At 37.6% G+C, this 18,933-nt stretch overlaps 1 long non-coding RNA gene across 1 annotated transcript in view; it reads right to left on the bottom strand.

Moving 5' to 3' along the window:
* Positions 1-2,475: 2,475 nt before the first annotated feature.
* LOC104684861 overlaps positions 2,476-18,933 on the bottom strand; it is a 45,732-nt gene continuing 29,274 nt past the window's right edge. Inside the window, exons 5-6 of the long non-coding RNA XR_751037.4 lie at positions 11,250-11,361; positions 2,476-8,212 (exon numbers count right to left, since the gene is read on the bottom strand). This is a non-coding gene — a long non-coding RNA (uncharacterized LOC104684861). The remainder of the gene's footprint in view (positions 8,213-11,249; positions 11,362-18,933) is intronic.

Below are 18,933 nucleotides of genomic sequence, written 5' to 3' on the forward strand. Positions count from 1 at the left end.
GCGAGTCAGAATCTGTAGTAATTTGCAGCTCTCTCCTTCAGAACTGCTGCCTCTGAATTTTAAAATTACTCATCTCAACAGAAATTGGTATGCTGGCAGAAGAATACATCTCAATAGCTGTATAAGAATCTGTATTCATTCAATCTCATGTTGAGGACTTTGCTTTGTAAGACTATTTTATAATATGTCAGGTTTTGTTTTTCTGGTTCTTTGTTGTTTACACTGACGAGCAATAAGCTACCTTTTCTTTTTATCCTACACCACTAAAAAGTTAGCAATTTTCTAGAACAATGAATGGAGCATAGTAAAAAAGGTAAAAACTCCCAGTGAAAAATGCTTGGAAAAAATCTTGAAAAATCATACCTACTCTTGTTTGTAATGTGTGAAATTATTACAAGTATGTTCACTATGAGGACTATTGATAGATTACTCACAATTTAGCTAAATTCAATGAACCACATACTGTGCCCATCTCAGTAGGTGACTCATGCATTTTGTATTTCAAGTATCAAATGTTTGCCAAAAACAGTATTTAAAAAAGTAGGAAAATTGTTAAAAGGGGCTCGTGAATGGGTTGGGACTACCCACAGGCAGCTCTTACTTATGTTCTGACCACTTACGTAGGATTTCATGGCACTACTGTAGTATTCTGCTAGAAGTAGTGCTTAGCCACAGCAGCCCCACCTTAGGCACTTCATGTCTCTTTCTCACATATATTGTACCTTCTTTAAATACACACACATTAGAATTTAATGTGATACTTTAAAGCAGTTGTGTTTTAAAGAGAAAAGCCTGCAGAGTAAACATTTTCCCTACAGAGTTACTGCTCCATAATTTTATATACATTTCCTAATTTTCTTAGCACCATGCTTTGCCCTTCTAAATTTAAATGTAAGAAGAAAAGAAAACAAATCAGCAATGTCAAAAGAATAATTTAGCTGCTCCCTGAATAATGTATAATACTATTTTAAATCAAATATTTCAAAGTAAAGCTGGCAGAATCAGGTCCACAAGAAGGAATAGGCTTCAGTCCTCCTGGTGTTGATACCTTTTCAGAGTTTCAACACCTGTGGGGTGACAAAGGAGGCCACTACCTGCTGATGACTGCTGATGATAGATTAGCTTAGATTTAATCCAAACCTATTCATACAGACCTCAGAATGTATCTGGATCTAATTTTTAACTTCAAGCAAGTATGACCTGATCCCAGAATATTGTGCATTGCATACACACAGCATTGATGTATTATAAACTCTTTTGTGAAAGCAGAGGATCATGTGCCTTCATGACATATGATGAGAAAGGACAATTTTTTTCCACCAGGGCCTGTGAATTGTACATTTTTATAGAGGGTCTGACTCTTGGTGTCTATTTTCTGGATGCCTTAGAAGAGGTGAAATATTTGGTGAAGTATTTTTGCATGTTTGGTGACTCCTTTAATTGGTATCAAACAGTGCAATTTCATTACTGATCATCTCTGCATCTTCTTTCTCAGCATTCCTTTGACACTTTCCCTCATGAACCGACTCTTCTACAGATTCCATTCTGATCCCTGGAAGAAGCCAGTACAGTATCATCTAAAAAGTGATGAACCTAGAGTTCACAGAATCATAGAATGATTTCAGTTGGAAGGGCCTTTAAAGATCACCGAGTTCCAACACTCCTGCCATGGGCAGGGACACCTTCCACTAAACCAGGTTACCCAGGGCCCCATCCAACCTGGCCTTGAACACTTATGGTGATGGGGCATTTGCAGCTTCTCTGGGTAACCTGTTCCAGTGTCTAACACCCAGTTCCTAATATCTAATCTAAATCTACCCTCTTTTGGTTTAAAGCCATTACTCCCTTGTCCAATCACTGTGTGTCCTTGGAAAAAGGTCTGTCTCCAGCTTTCTGGGAGAGGCAGAGGGAGGCTGCTATAAGGTCTCTGTGGAACCTTCTCTACTCCAGGCTGAACAACCCCAACCCTCTCAGCCTCTCTCCAGCACCTCTTGAGAGGTGCTCAAGCTTTCTGACCATCTTTGTGGCCTCCTCCTCCTCCATGGGTTCATGTTGTCTAGGGATATATTAAGCTGATGGAGTCACAACTGTCATATATATGCAGAAGTGGTCAAATTAGGCATAATATTGACCTCTGAACTTTAATAAATTAAAACCTGGCATGAAGCCTGTTTTACTTGTCAACCACTTCACATTTTTACCCTGTTTTTCTTGCAAAAAGTGTCAAAAGAACACGTGGAAAAGTATTGCAGGAAAACATTTTATTTATTTTAGATTAATTTAATGAAATTTAGCAACCAGACAGCAAGTAGGAAAAACAACATCAATATGCCCAGGCAATTCTCTAGAGGCCTTTACCAACTGTTTTGTAATAGGACCATTAGCTTCCTGCCTGTGAAATTACCAAAATTGATTTCTTCGTATTTACATGGGTGAAAGTAATGATGCTTGAAGGAAATATTAAATTTTAAGCAGAGAAAGTATACATACTTTCCTGGTAATACAAACTTGTCCAAGTGTTCTACATTGGCAGTGAATGCGTACACAATATGGAAAATATCAAACAACATACAGATTGTATTTTTGAATACTCTGAGGCTTTTCTCCACTTGGGAAATCATGTTAATTGTTAAATGATGACAGCTGTAGTATTAACATTTTTAACAAGGGGCCAGATTATTGCTTTGCTATCCATGCATCATGCTAGAAATGCTTTTTAACATCAGAGACTCAATATTTATCAAGAGAATTTGATTTAATAATAACCAGTATAACGGTACTCCACAGTTTCCATTAGTTTGATTGAATGTTATATCTGTCTAAGCAAACCAAGCATTAGGCGCTTCAGTGAAAGTCACTTGTCATAGAGAAAATATAATGCATGAATATTTCATTAGTAGATGAATACCCATCAAAACTTTACTTGAAATGCTTGAAAGCACCTACTGAATGCTTGCCAGTTATTTCATAAAACAGAGATGGTAGTACTGCTGCTGTTGAAACAGGAAAAAATCTATTAGATCATTTAACATACTAAAACAATTATGGTATAATTATAAGGAACATAATTATATGTTCTTGATGTCTTTAACAGTGCAAGCCTCACTAATTAACATTAGAAATTCAATCAAAACAAATTATGCTTTAAAATTTAAGGATTAACTTAAAGAGAAAGATCACATTTACCAAGTCAAACAAATACAACTTTAAATTCCACCTGATAGTAGGCAAACTCTTCATATGTATGCTTGCAATCTCTCTCTCTTTCCATCTCCTAAATGTTACTTAGTGTATTTGGAGATATATCTATAGACAGATAGATAGGTAGATAGATAGATAGATAGATAGATAGATAGATAATGTATACACACACTCAAATTACTATTATTTAAAGTTATAATGTCAGTTTTGCCTAAGACAAAATCCAGTAGAGATTCTTGTGGCCTTTGGTTTAAACTTTAAAGGAAGAGATTCATATTGTTCCTACTGTATTTGGGTGTTTTCTGCATATCCCTGCCTTGTGTATAAACTTACCATAAGATTTTCATCTCCAGCTCTACCCTTGGTTTGTATTTTACTCTTCTCTGTTAATTCTCACCTCTCAGGACTATGGGATTGTTTATAGAACAAAAAACCACCAGTTTTTGGGGAAAACATTCCATTCTTTCAAAAAGTTTAGATATGTCGTGTCATTAAGACTACAAAGAAGATCTGCTCAGACCTTTCCCTATGTAAACTATTCCCTTTGAAAACATCTGTTTTGCAGAACTGGAATTAGCCTAATTGCTGCAATCCTGTTGTCATTCTCAGTTTTCCACTGAAAGGGATTTCTCTGAGGCTCAGGCTGGTTCCAGTCAAAATAGACAGGTTCTTTTTTTTTGTTTCTTCATAAACAAACATTGTGTTTCATATCGAATATGCATCTATGCATCTGTCTCTGATACTGCTGTGCTTCACAGGAAGTGTGGGCCACTTGCTTGTAGCTCCCACATCCCTCCAGGGAGGGGACTTCCAACCAACTAGTTGCATTTCACTGGACATATCCAGTGAAGCCCAGCTCTGTGAGTAGCACAACTAGTCAAAGTGTACGGGGCAGGAGCACTTGAAAACTTTGGAAATATACAGAGGCATATTTAATCCAAGAGAAGCAGCCATCATTCTTTGTTTAGTATTAGAGTGTTAGATACAAAAACAAATTTTCAAACATCTGGATTTTTTATAGAGTGGAAATTCTCCATTTTTGGCTAGCTCTTTTCCTAGACTGCTAGTGGTAGTCTGATAAGCTTTTTTAATTGTTTAATAATCTTATAATTTTTTAATAATGTCATTAATTTGTAAATTTAATAATCTCGTAAATTTGTTTAATAATCACATAAATTTTTGAACATAAAAATCTCACAAATTGTTTAACAATCTCATAAATTCAACAGAATACCTGCAGGGTATTCTCTTCTCACACTGTGGAGATTAAAAAGAGAAAGAGGTTCAGTTATTGACGTTGCATTAAACAGATGAACGTAAGAAACCTCACAAATGAAAGAAAAACAAAATTCTCCATAAAACATAGAGCACTGAAATATTATTCAACATCTTTATGTTGTATTTGCACTGGGACTGGACCCTAGCAAAAACACTTCAAAGACATTCCTCTCTCTCGCACTGAAAAACTCCAGAATGGCATCATCATTCATAAGAACAGAAAAATGGGAACCTCTAAGAACTTGGTTTCTCTCTTTTAAAAACAAAGCAGCATATAGAGTAAGCACTGTATGTACTCCACCTCCTATATTTTTGCTTTCCACTCATTTTCTCAGATTAACTAAAGCAGAACTGTTATCTAATTAATATTTTAGCGATTTTCTGCTCCTCCTTTAAGCGTATACACACATTCAAGGGTCTGATCATGAATAATGCTGAACACTAAGGGCACCAGACAGTTCCCTAAGTGTAGGAGACCAGTGCTAATTGAGAGACCTTCAGGTATCCCAGTCATCTCAGTGCAGGCAGATGGGAGTGTAGGAGGTGCTTGCACCTTTTAGCACGGCCAGACCCCCAGCACCTCCTTTAGGTGACTCGTCAGTCAGCTGATCCTCACTGTATCTCTCCAGGTCTGCCAGGGTCTAGTCAGAGTTAGCACCACTTTGGTTAGCTTAACTCCCATGTTCCTGGCTGGCTTGGCACTTTGGAGTGCAAACTGCAACACAATGTAAGACATCAAAAATGCTAGAAGAGTTAACATGATTATAGCTTATTTCAGGTCAATCCTCAAAAAAAATCTTGATATTAGGACTATGAGATTTCAGATCCCTATTGATCATTAGAAAAGCTATTACTTTAGACCCAAGTATATTCTTAGAAACACTGGACTTTATCAGAGCACATCAGCCACACCAGTGATCAGTGCCAGTGAAAGTGCGTAAATTTTTCACGGAATAATTGCATTGGAGTATTTGAATTCTAAGAAGAAAATTCAGACAACTCCTTGCATAATTTGATTAATCAACATCTCCTCAGTGAATAAAGAGTCTCTCATGCTATTAGAGGTTGAATGGATTCAAGTGCTATGCTGGAGAATGACAGCAAAAATTGACTGAATAACACAGAAAAACTTGTCAAGTCCCCCGCATATAAGACTGCTTTCTATTTCAGGTTCTGTTCCATTCTTCCATGGAACCAAAGATGATGGGATGTCTTAATCCAGCATATAAACCCTTTAAATACAGCAGGGTAATGCTTTGGTTGTTATATGATAAAATATCCCTGTTGTGGTAGGGCTGCCTGGTCTGGTTTAACCCTTTCACCACACAGTGTTTCTCGGTGCAGTTGGAGTATGGATAAACCCTGTACAATTTTTCCTTGACAATTTCCATACTACACTAAACTTCCTTCTGTAAACTGGAGTTTTCAAAACAATTTTATTCACATTTTATTTTCATATGGTCAGTTGTGCAATAAAGTAGGCTTCCGTTATTTGGTTTAGTTTGCAAATGTTTTCAGTAAGGCTTATAATAAAATATTTTCCAATGCCTACCATCGTCTTTCCTCTTTTGAAGAACCACCAAAATACCTCTGTGGCCCTGCCATGCTTTTTGCTGGTATTTGGAATGGCAGGACACAGTGACAAATAAATAAATAAATGGTAATAAAGAAAAAAGTTACATCTATTTCACTTTGAAACAAATTATTATGAAGCAGCTGATTACAATTGGAGAGAAGATGTAGAAAGGCAAGATGTTAGTAATATCAACTGGAGTGAATTAATTGGGGTATTCAGGCACAGTCTCAAGAAGTGGATTGACTCTCAGAAGGAGTTTTAGTGGTGTGAAATCTTGCATTGCATTTCTTCAGCACACCGAAAAGCAATCTACCTGATTTTCCCAAAAGTACAAAAGCAATCAGTTATTTTCCTGGTCTGCTGCCTGCTAAGATGGATGGGGAACCCTAGAAAAAACAGGAATGAAAAAACCCAAAAAATCTTTCTTGTACACCAGTACATTTTCAAGAAACATACTTATTTCTCCTAAATTTTTTCTTAGAAAGGAATTTTCCAAAACACTTTCGGAAGAAAGTATAGCCCTCATTGTTGATTTGCTTATTTGGCAAATAAAGTGAGAAGTAGTAGAAAAACCATTTTGGATGCTGCAGGGACTCAGACTGAGTTTCTCATGGAGTTTTCTTTTCCAAATTTTATCTAGCTATTTCAGTCATTTAAAAGATGCTTTTAAACAGAAATTCCAACACATGTACTAATAATTTTAATTTTTTTCTCTTCTGTTTACAACCTGTTGTGGCATTAGTTACAGTTGCTTCAGTAACTTCCCTTAACATCTTCAGCCTGTTATCACCAAGTTAAATATGTCTAGTCTTGACCGGGTCCAGGAAGGATTTCTGTGGGAATGTGTGGAAGATTTCCAAATCTGCTGGTCTGAAAGAGCCCGACTTTCATTTTCAGACTTGAAAATGGTAAACTATTTTTTCCCAGAGTTACCTAAGATGCACATGTACTGCACATTTCTTCAGCACTTTAAATCTGTAATTAAATGGGTTTAGCAAACAGAAAATGAGTCTAGAAGGTGAATGTCCTGGCCTCAAGACCTAGTACACTGAGCACATGTTAATTTTTATTCCACTGGTACAAATAGAACTGTCTTGGATGCAGGGATTTCAACATCTTGTCAAAGTATTCCACCACAGCAGAACTAATCTCCTTTAACATATTTTATCTAGTGATCAGGAAAAAGTAAATTCCCTCTAGAATAAGCTTATTGCATTCATAAATTGTGTCTTATTTGCAAAACAGATTTTAATCAATATTATCCATTCACAAAAACTAGCAATGTGACAAATAACAAGAACATAATTTGCTGTACTGGAACGGTGACAAAGCAGAGTAGTTACTTACCCTATAATTGCCATTCAGATCAGAAAAGAAAAGGGGAGGCACACCAAACTAATTAAGACACCATGGCATTCTGACCTAACGACCAGGATCTTGGAAAAGTGGCTGTTAAATATTCACAGCTGTTTATTCTCGAAGTTTCACTGTAAGATAACGCCCATGAAAGGAGGGTAAAGTCAGTACTGGCATGTTTAAATCAGTGGCATGGAGAGCATGTAGCTATATTATTTTCATATGTATCCACTTATGAGCTGTAACTTGTGGTGTAGTGTGAGACTCTGCAAAGAGGTGGAATAGTAATAAAAGGAGAAAGCAACATCTGTCTTCAGAACTTGCTTTCCCAAGAGACAAGCATGAAAAGGGAAGGAATAGCAGAGAGGAGGCTCAAGAGGCATTTTGCTATCCGAAAGAGAGTAAAAAGAGTGAGCTACACGTAGTATGAGAAGAGATGCCGCATTTGTCATCCTTCAAGGAGTGCTCAAAGAGGATGGGCTCAGTAGGGGAGTGCCGGCCTCCATGGGGGTATGTTCCCATCCTCAGCAGTTAAAGTGGGGAGCTGCACTTAGTGTTGTGCATTCAAGCAGGAAATCCAACATCATTCACTTGTCACATTGTGATGTAATAGGCTGTGATTCACGTCTCCTTAGAGACACTTTCCTGCCATGGAATATGGAACCGTGGCTCACACTGGAGAATAACAGCATGAAATCTGTGGGTGATATGCTCCTAATGAAATCAGTATTTTCTTCAAGTCTTCCTCTGAAGCCCAAAATTTCTGCCACATCTGTAGTTCAGCATTTATTTTCATAGTTTCTTAAGCAAAAAAGAAATTTCAAAATAAGGATTGCAGCTAAATAATTTCTGACTTGCCCACCTGAATGACATCCCAGTTCTCTTCAATAATGCAGGCCTTCCTATTTTATTAACCAAACCAAAAGATACTAAAATGGTAACGCTCCATTTGCCTTGCTGTCCAGGTTTTAGATGGGATAGAGTTAATTCCTAGTAGCTAGTAGCACAGAGCTGTGGTTTTTTGGATTTAGTATGAAAATAATATTGATAACTCACTGTTTTGGCTGTTGCTAAGCGATGTTTACACTAAGTCAAGGACCTCTCAGCTTCTCAGACCTCCCCAACAGCGAGGCTGTTGGCTGGGGGGTCACACAAAAATGAGAGGAGACACCACCAGGACAGCTGGCCCCAAATGACCAAAGGGTTATTCCATATCATACGACATCATAAACCAAGGGGAAAGGTGGCCCAGGGCTACTGCTCAGGAACTGGTTGGGCATCAGTCCTAGAAATCCTGGGAAATGCTGACTTTCTGAACTCACTGCCTCCTGAAGGCTGACAGAAGTCAGCATATCACATGAGTAAGTCATAAACTGTTTTATTCCTCCAAGTCTTCAAAAATAATTTTAGTGTTCACTTACTCCAGGAATGTAAAGCTACTTCAGTGAATGCTTTTCTCCCCCCACTCTTTCTACTTGGAAATTAAATTGCACATGGAAGGCAAACCCCATCTTATATATAAGTATTATTATAGGGACAGAATATGAAAAAACATCCCTGAAGGACTTTCTAAAAACTTCAAGACATTCACTTTGATTTTGCATATCCAGTATTATCGTTCTTGCAAAGATTTTTGTAAATTATTTCCTTATAATTTATAGCTACAGTACAATGCACAAAATAATGTGTATATTAATGAGAAACTTGGTTTGTTTTAAATTATCCGTCTAGGAATCCAAATAAGTAACTAGTCAATTTTGTCAAAATGCTTCAGACTTGTAATACCAAAAAATCTCGCCTGAAGAAATTGCAGATTAAAAATTATTGCAGATGCTCTGCAAATGCTTTAGATGAATCAATATATTTGGAAGACTGTTGGCAAACAGTATATAACCAAAAATACAGGGAAAACAATATATTAAATAACTTGTATTGGTTTCTGTAGCAAATTCAGATTTGGTTTGGCATGACACATATTTGAAATACTAGCTCGTATTTTCTTGTTAAAACCCTTAAATTTATGGAATTGGAACCAATATTGGTGTAGGTTTGGGGGCAGTTTGGTATGGGGTTTTGAGTATCTTTGATCTTTCACATAGATAAGACCTTTTTGAGCTAAAGTTCTTAGAAGAACAATTTCATCAGAGCCAGGGAACATAAAGTTCATGAACAGAATTAAGCCCAGCTGGTGCAGGATCTATTTGGTCTATATCAAATGGAGCTGAAAAATCTGATGCTTTAAGCGAGCTTAAAATGATCAGTCTTATTTATTCCTTATCATGACTGCAAGCAACAACAACAACAAAAAAAAACAAATGAAAGAGAAATAAAACAGAGCAGATCATACTTGAGACATTGTGTCTGGCATTAGTTATTTTTAGTCAAAAGGAGAACACATGATGGTTTGCTATAAGACAAAAATATTTTCAGTTCCTACACAAAAAGATCTCACTCTTTGGAGGAAGACACATGGTCTCCTGAAGTGTAGCAGTTTTGCTTTTTTTTCCCATATGTACTCCACATCTCAAATCTTATTTGCATAAACGAAAACGGGTCAAGCCCTACACTAGAAGCAGAAGCTGTAACTGTCAGTGTTCACAATATTGTTCCAAACTGACCTCCTTCTAAATAGCAACATAATTTCACAAAATTTTCCTGAGATTCAGGTCTCAAACCTGCATTTTCTATAGGGTGACTTTAAACCTTCTCAAATACTGCCTCAGTAACGCCATTTTTTCTGAACACAGACAAATTTATATTTTTATTTGTATTTCTGACTTTCCTCCTGGATATTTAAAACTCCTCACAACTTTGAAAAATCTCTCTTCTCATTAAGACTCACTTGCACAGATCAGCCTTGGACCCAGGCAGAAACAAAACCCCAAGCAAATTCTTATGCCTCCCTACACCAGAGGCATTGCGGAGAGGCGAACACTGAGTTTTGTTCTGTGCAGGTCTGCAGCCATAAGTCTTTTCTCCTAGGATAAAATTCTTCTGATAGGTGTCAAGGTCTATCTTCTAACACAATAAAACATAAATATTTTCCTGATAGCAGAAGGTAAAAATTTGCCCTTCAGTAATAGCTTACAGTAATATTCCTGGTTTTACAGCATAACTCCATTGTGGGGCATTCAGGGCACAGTTATTTATTTCTGGTAGCATCATCTTCTTTTAATAGAAAAAAAGCACCTCCCGGTTGCTAGTTAGTGTGCAAGATCTTAGCTAGGATATTCTGAAAGGTTTATGCAAAGGCAAAGGAAAAGGATTGGCTTAAACCCTTTATGGAGGTGATTTAAGCTGATCCTTTTACTGTGCATTGCAAATTGCAGATATCCAGTTACCAATCCCCACTAAATGAAGCAGTAACCAGCAACAGAACTGAACATGCTAACAGAATTTTCTGAATTTGTCCTGCAAATGTCAGTGTACTGGTTCTATCAGCTGATGGCAGCATCCTGATAAAAATTATATTTATTCATTAGCTCTATATCAAGTTACTAGTAAAGCAATTAAAATTCCTTACACAACCCACAGAATAGTAGATTTAAAAACATTCACTGTGTTGGTTAGAAATTTAACAAAGAATAAGTACTGTTGATTCTAGAAGTCTTTTTTTTACCCCTTCAGAGAACAAGTCTTAACATACTGGAAGTCACATTTTAGATCTAAAATATGGAGATAATGAGACTCATCTCTTTTTTACAGTGCTTTAAAATCTTCTGATGAAAAGTGCTAAATAAAACCTTGATATTATTATGATTAATGCTCATAATCACCATCTTGTCAGTACTTTTTCCCCTTCTGACCTTGTAGTTTCCATGTAGTAAAAGGCACTTACCTCACTGCTTGATCAAGCTCTTAAGACAGCTCAGGCAGCAGGTTTATGCGTCCTTTCCAGGAGGTGGATTCAAGAATCTACCTAGGTGGCTTGATAAAAGGAATGGGATGCTCTGAGAAAAAAGAAAAAGAAAAAAAAATTTTTTAAGCCATTGATTCTTATTTATCCAAGGAAGTTTTTCTTCTCCTCTCAGGCTTTTTTCTCCTTGGGTCACTGTCCCCTTTAGGTAGGACATCCATGGAAATCATTCTGAGTGATTTTATTTGAGAGGGGATGTATTAAGGATAGTGTTTTAGCAATGGGGAGACCTCTTGTTCAGCAGCACTCATTCCACTGCAGCAATTACAGGCTTGTGGGCAAAATTTGGGGGTATCTCTCTTGGATTTTGGCTATCTGGCATAAGCTGCTGAGATGTAGCCTCATCAGATACAGGATTTGGAACAACACTGTGAAGAGATGTTAGAGTTTAAGGAATTGTGTAAATTACGCTTTGATGCTTTTCTGCTTGTACTGGCACTGGTGTTTCTCACAGGCTTCAAAGAGTGGCTTTTACAGGAGCTGCATCTTTATGTGAGCTCTCAACTCTACCGCCCCACCCTAAAGCAAAATGCAAACTCACTGAATAAAATCCTGGTCTCAGAGGAGTTAATGACAAAACCTTCTCTAGCACTAGATAGATGTCATCTATCCTCTGGTTGTGCAAACACGTATCCTGGAAAGCTTCATTCACAGGTTGAACATTGTCTAGGTTTTTTTGAAACGCACACATTTCAAAAAAATGCACTGTACTAAATCATGAATCCAGATGAAAACAAATGTTTTTAGTAGATGTCTTTGAAAATGTAACCACTGCACACTCTTTCCCCAAGAGAAAAAGTCCCATTACCAGCCAGGACTTATTGAGTGTAAATCCATTTTTAATGAGCTTCACTCATATACTTTTCTGTAAAACTCAGATTTTTTTTTTTCAATACTGAAGATGTTTGAACATGAGATGAGCGGATATAAAACTTCTACTTATTTACTCACATATCTATAACTGAGCTGTCCTAAATATGAACACAAAAGTATTCCTTTGAGTAAAGTGTGACAAATTTCTTTCTATTTCAGAGAGAACACTGTGGTGGAATATTAAACACAAATTAATTGTAGCTACTTTGAAAGATTTTTTTTAAAATTAAATCCATCAATGTATGAATCCATATCAATTATCAATGTTTATATTAAATTCATCAATTTATATGTGGTGATGTTGGACAAACTACTTAGATTTAAAGCTTTTATAAAGAGATATGACTTCATATCATATTCCACTGCCATATAACAATATTAGTATATCTCTACACCAGTGTAGGATCCAAACTTACTGGAAACTGTAGGAAATGGATATCCTGAAACAAAGAGATCAAGTGGGGACTTCTCTGTCGTTGCAGATTAACTAAATATTATTTTATGAACTTGCTTCTTTTCTGTTGCAATGTTTGTTTCTGTGTTTCTAGGTAGCGTTTCCCTTATGAAATGGATCAGAATGCAATAAGAAAGCACTTAATGATATTGTAAATAAAATAGCTGAGCAAGGTTATCAAGTAAAGCAACTTGATAAAATCAAGTAAAGTTCGTTTATTTTACCTTTCTGTTAGTTCATGTCTCGCTACTGTAAGTAGAACATATTTGCATTCTAGGTAATGTGACTGACCTGGGAATGCCAGTTCCCTAAGTTCTGGCAAGAAGAAATTTGTTACATATTTAAAACAAGCAGAGGTTGGCATTTTCAGGCTATAATCTGGCACTGCAGATTCCCACCCACAGAACTGGGGTACAGCTTGTGGTGGTATATCCAAAACTCTGAGGCAAAACAGTAGTTGATATATTTCCCTCTGGAAAAGTAGAATTCATTTCCTAAGTTAATGAAACTATATGGTGGTTTTGGCATTAACAAACATATGACCTACATTTTCCACACAGTAGCCAACTACAAGAATAAAAAATACAGATATCTCTGGAAAAACTTACTGAAATCAATCAAATTCTATTTTAAGGAGGAAAACTCACTAGATTTAACTGAAGTTTGAACCAGGAAACATATATTTGGAATAACTGTATAAGAATTTATGTTTCTAGTCACTAAAGTTCAAGACAAATTGCCAGAACTTCATACATTCAGCTGTTTAATGAGGTCTAAAATAATTGTGGTTACATGTATTTATAGCTGTTTTGACCAGCAGGTAAGGTAATTAAAAGCAGATAAACAGAATACCCAGGGAGTAGGTTTTTTGTGCATCAGGTCTTCTCTTTTCATGACAATTTTCCAATGCCAAGGTTCCTACAATAGTCAGAATGTCTAAATATTATTAAGAATTATTAGTAAATCCACTTTGATATTTTTCCTCTAAAATTGCCTATATACAGGCTGAATTCAAACAGGTGAGATATTAAACTGCAGGAGAAGACCTGCAGACCAGTTGGGTTTGTCTTGCAAATAAGGGAAGCGGGTGGTTAGGGTCTCATATATCTGCATAGTGTCTTTGCAGCCATCCTGAATGCTCTTTTAACTTGGGTATTACGAAGAGGTGGGGAGAGGGGAGGAGTAAGTTTGATGGTACAAATTTTATTTCTTAAGGGGAACTATCCAAACTAAAAGAGGGACAAAAAAGGGCTCTTATTAGCAGTAGTTGCTTAACTGCTACTCGGGAAAGAGGCAGGGAGTTCATGAAAATAATATATTAATAAATATATTCTCATTCTTCAAAATGCCACCCTCACAGTAAATATTTAAGCATATGTGTAGGGCATTGTAGAGGAACTGTCAATAGTGCCATCAGAGCTTGGTCTTTGGAAAATTTCGTCACCCAACAAATTTAGTAAGTCCTAAACTCACATTAAGATCTTCCACTTCACTTGATAGTCACAGGCAGGTGATCAACCTTTTTCTGTGCCTGATCAGTCACTCTCTGCTCAAACTCAGATGTCTCTCCCAAATAACCTTGACTTACATTATTTTTACATTGCTTTGTATATTTTTCTCATTGCTTTGCTGAATTAGTTGTGTTTATTTTTACCTCACTCTGCCAGCTGCACAGATACCACTAGCTGTGAGACAAAAACCTTCACAGCTGGAAACAGCCTAAAATAAGCACTGGGATGATGCCACAGATACACAGCATCAATTAGCAGCGGGAGCAGCTGTTGCAGCAAGCAAAGACCTTCCTGTGTTTGGTTTGCTCCCTTGTCATTTAGCATCAGATGACACCACTCCTCATCAGGATGCAGTCATTGCACGCATGCTGCACAACAGTCCTTCCAGCACAGAGGGCCAGAATAAGTCTTTGGAGCCACTTATATGGAGCATAAGCTCTATTTTGAGGTTGTAAGTAGTGCACAGGGAGTTTTTGCTGGCCCCAATACATCTAAGCATCCCTTATGGGGAGCAAAGCACGGTGAGAGCTTAGTTACTGAGTAGCTGCCCTATTTTTAGGTGGCCCACATTTATAAGAGTTCTCCATCATCTCAGTGACACTGTCCCAAGGACAATACATGCCAGCCACAGAGGCCTCAAAAGTCACCGGTGATGCTACACAAATCCAAGGGAGTGTTATTTGCATGTACTCATCCTTCAAACTGTAGCAAAGATGGTAGCTCAGGCTTCTGCTACTTGCCCATGATTTCAGGGGGAGACAGAAAGAGGGCAGGGATGAGGGGATGAGAAGGAGAAAAAGAGGGTACAAGGGAGAGGAAGAGAAAGGAGAGACAGAAAAGGAGACACATTAAACTCGGGTTGCAAATTATGGGCCAGATAATGAGCCTATTTCAATAAATTAATGTTGTTAAACCAAATACAATTATCCTCCCAGCAGTGTGTGTGTATGCAGGTTCATATCCTAATGACGTTGTTCCACCTGGAATCCAAGACACCGTCACGCATCAATCTATAATAATCCTGCTGTGGATCATGAACAGAATTACTTGAAATAACATGCCAACAAGACTTGCTAAATGAGAAAACATACGTAAGTACTGTGTGCAAAGCACTTGGAGGGAGCCATGACAGGAAATGCAATGAAATAAGCTTGTCTAAGACAAATTGAGCTTGGAAACACACAGAAATTTCAGTGCCATCTGGGAAGAATGCTTTATAGGTGGGATTTTGGTGGACAGGTGAATGACACAATTCCTCTCAAACCCTTCTTCTCCCAATTCTCAATGTATGCAACACTAAGCATAAAAAATATTACAAGATTCCAGTAGGTCTTTCAGAAGTCCAAGCAGAGCATTGAAGAAAATAAGAAAATATTCAGCCATATTTTTGTGTATACATTGAAATAGCATCATCACAAAATACAACACTGTTGTAAAATAAATTCTTTATCATTGAATTTTTGCATTTAATTCTAAACATAATCAGTTGTACTGAATCCAAACTCAAATTAATTGAGGTTTAATAGTTTTAAATGACTCTTTAAGGAAAATTAGTAATGAAGAGTCAAGTCCCTCACAGTTGAATCACCAGGAAAATATGAAGTGAGGCATATAATCTCAGTTCACAATGGGACAGGTCCTCAAGAGAACCAGTAATCTTTATATTACTCACACAAATAACAAGAGTTTTCTAAGTTTTTCCTTAGAAAGTATTCCTCTGAGCTCCAGTAAATGCCAATGCCAGGCCAAGAGAAGTGCATTTTCCATTCCTAAGTGTTTCGTTCCTCCTGTATTTTAAAGCCTCAGTGAAAATGTTAATTACCTCACCATGACTGTTTCACAGACCATAATTCATGTAACTTCAAAAATTCTCAATAAGAAGACAAAATAAAGTCAAAATGTCACAATTTCTTCTCTTAACTTGCTAAAAGCAGTCCACAAAACTCAGCCATAATTTGCATCAGTTTTCAATGCTTAAACCTTCAAGATATCTGTAAAAAAAAATGTAGATACTCAGAGCTGTGCTAATTTTTATACCTAGAGGTACCATGTCTTTGCTGAACCACCTTCATACTGGTTTTCTTGCCTAAGACTGCCCAAAAATGCTTGAGCCTCTTTTCCTGCTGAGCCCACGGTGTTGAGTGTGCTTGGTCTCCCACACCCTCCCTCACCTTATAGTGGTGATATCTTTTTCCCCTGTCCCTTGACATCACTCCCAGCATTGGGCTTCTTAATGTACAGCAGCCAACCTCCTCTCATTTTAGAGGAAAAGGGTGATGTGACCTCCTCAGATCCAGCTGGGGCTCCAGTGGGACAGCCTGTCCAGCTAATGCAAGAGGGTATGTATGTCAAATGCAAAGCCTCAGCCTATGTGCAGTCCAAGTAATTCTGACAGGGCTCTTTGTCTCTAACATCTTTGCTGTCTGGAGTTACAGCCTTTGAATATACTGCATGCAGCCTCTGAGGTGCACACCAATTATAATACAAATTTACCCCTACACTTTGTGTTAGAACTACTCTTGGTGATGCCAACATAAGCATTTCTATTCTAGTTCTATTATGTAAGAACATTTTCTCCACTGTTTTAATCATCACGTTTCATCTGAGCTAAAGAGCTGGACTAAAAGAAAGATGTTTCACTCACTGGAGATTACTGGTGCAAATCCAACTGGTTTAAAATAAAAGACTACCTGGTAGAAGTTATTGTATACCTGGTGAAGAGGAAGGTTATGTGCAGGCGTCCACACCACAAAACCTGTCCACACCTGGAATCTGGCTGTAGCCCTGTGGCAGTCTCAGATGAAAATCAAATGACAGAAGAGCATCAGAGACCACATCAATCTTTTATCCACCACAGGAAATCATGTTTGGGCTGTGAAGAACACGTGTGAGTACGGAAGGGCGGGAGTGCTGCTACTACTCCTGTCTGCACTGCGCATGGTCTGTGAACGAACTTAGGGCCTCTGTTCCCTGGGCTGTCGTGCAGGGCCTTTCACCAACACTAAATTCACATAAAAGTGCTGTAAAATTTTATTAGGGAAAAAAACACCCTTTAAACAGTTGGCTCACTTCTCTGCTGAAGGAAACCTTTCTCCTTGAACAGTCAAAAGTGCTCGGACCAAGACAAAAGTACGTTGGTAAAGTTTAGCAGAAACTGGCACCAAGCTAAACAGTAATTTCCACATGCCAAGTGTCACTAGCTCCTTACTTTGGTTATAAATCAGGTGTGCCCATGTATTTTTTAGACTGAAAACAATGGTCAGTGAGTTATGCCTGAGTTCATGTTTCACCCTCACACAGCCGAGACTAAGCCAAGACATTATATAGAACCATGTATTAAGTGAAACTGCTCTCAAGAGCTTATCAAATTAAACTAAACGGTGTTACATTGCTCAGTGTGGTTCTTTTTTTTTCCAGAGAAATAGTATGTGATTTTAACTATTATCGCTGAAAACAAAATGAAAACATCATCACTTTCTCTTTTATTTTCCACATTTCTATTACCATGTGGCAGGTGATGCGGCAGTAAAATGCCATAAAAAAAATTTACGAAGATGCATAAGTGCCTTTGGAACTTTGGCCCATTGGGCTTTTATGCCTAATTTCACATGTATTCAGTGTCTAAAAATATATTAAGGCAAATAGATAGATAAGGGTACTGAAGAGACCAAGGGTCTAATTCATACTTATTTATGCTGAAAATCTGTACGTGTCCTGTACAAATAGTACCAAAACAAAGTGAATTGCCCATGCACCTTTTTTATAAAAGTAAAGTGCTTCCATGTACTTTTACACTACGTATCTTTAAAAAGTTGCCTCCATGAATTAGATTCAAGAGGAGTATGCAGGATCTTGATACAACTTTAAGAACCCAAGCCAAAAATACAAAATTCAAATCCTCAAAACTTCTGCAAGTTTCCACAAGAGAAACCTCCTAGGAAAGTGAGTTTCAACACAAAGAAAGTACTCACAGTTTGATGTCTATCTCACATCTAAAGGCACTGACATTCCCAGACAAGGTTTTCTACCACCTACCTTCCCTTCAAGAGCTGGCATGTCAAATACACCCCAAGGACGTCTAATCTCAGACAAAGCATGGCCATTCCCTCATTCCAACCCTTCTTACCCCAGTCAGTAGTAGTAGTGGTAGTAGCAATATCACAAGTGTTTCCTTGGGATCAGGATCAAGTCACCTTTAGACTTCCGTATTTCTGTTTTCCATGTGAGCATCTTAGCCATCAAACTGCATCAAGCTGCCCTGTTCTGTAGAAGCCCATCAGAGACTCACCTCACCCTTCACACATAATTATGGATTTACAAGGTTACAGAAACACGTGTTCCTCTTCTCCAAGATGACTTTGGACAGGGGACAGAGGCAATTCAGTAACTGGCAAGGCATGATACTCATTTGACTGTCATGTTCCTAATGCTCCTTGGTATTTCTTCCCATGGATAATTAGAGTAGCTCTTCACTGTGCTCCGTAATTTTTCCCTTCACTTAGAGAATGTGGGGTTGTTAATGTGTATTCAATGTGTGGCAAGACACTTGGATGTTGGATCCTGCCTTGCAAATCCTTCTTGGTCAACCTCAGTTCAACTGTTTAAGGAACCAAAACTCTAGTTTTTGAGCCATTTATTACATTTGCCTTTAACTCAGTTAATCTGGTTTATCACTTTCAATAAATAGAATTCACATGTCCACGTACCTTTAGAAACTGAGGCCTCAGCTGATTTTGAAGCTGTGGATTAGGGTTCTAAATTATTAAGA

This window comes from Corvus cornix, chromosome 5 (genome assembly GCF_000738735.6).
Source record: "Corvus cornix cornix isolate S_Up_H32 chromosome 5, ASM73873v5, whole genome shotgun sequence".
NCBI classification, from domain to species: Eukaryota; Metazoa; Chordata; class Aves; order Passeriformes; family Corvidae; genus Corvus; species Corvus cornix.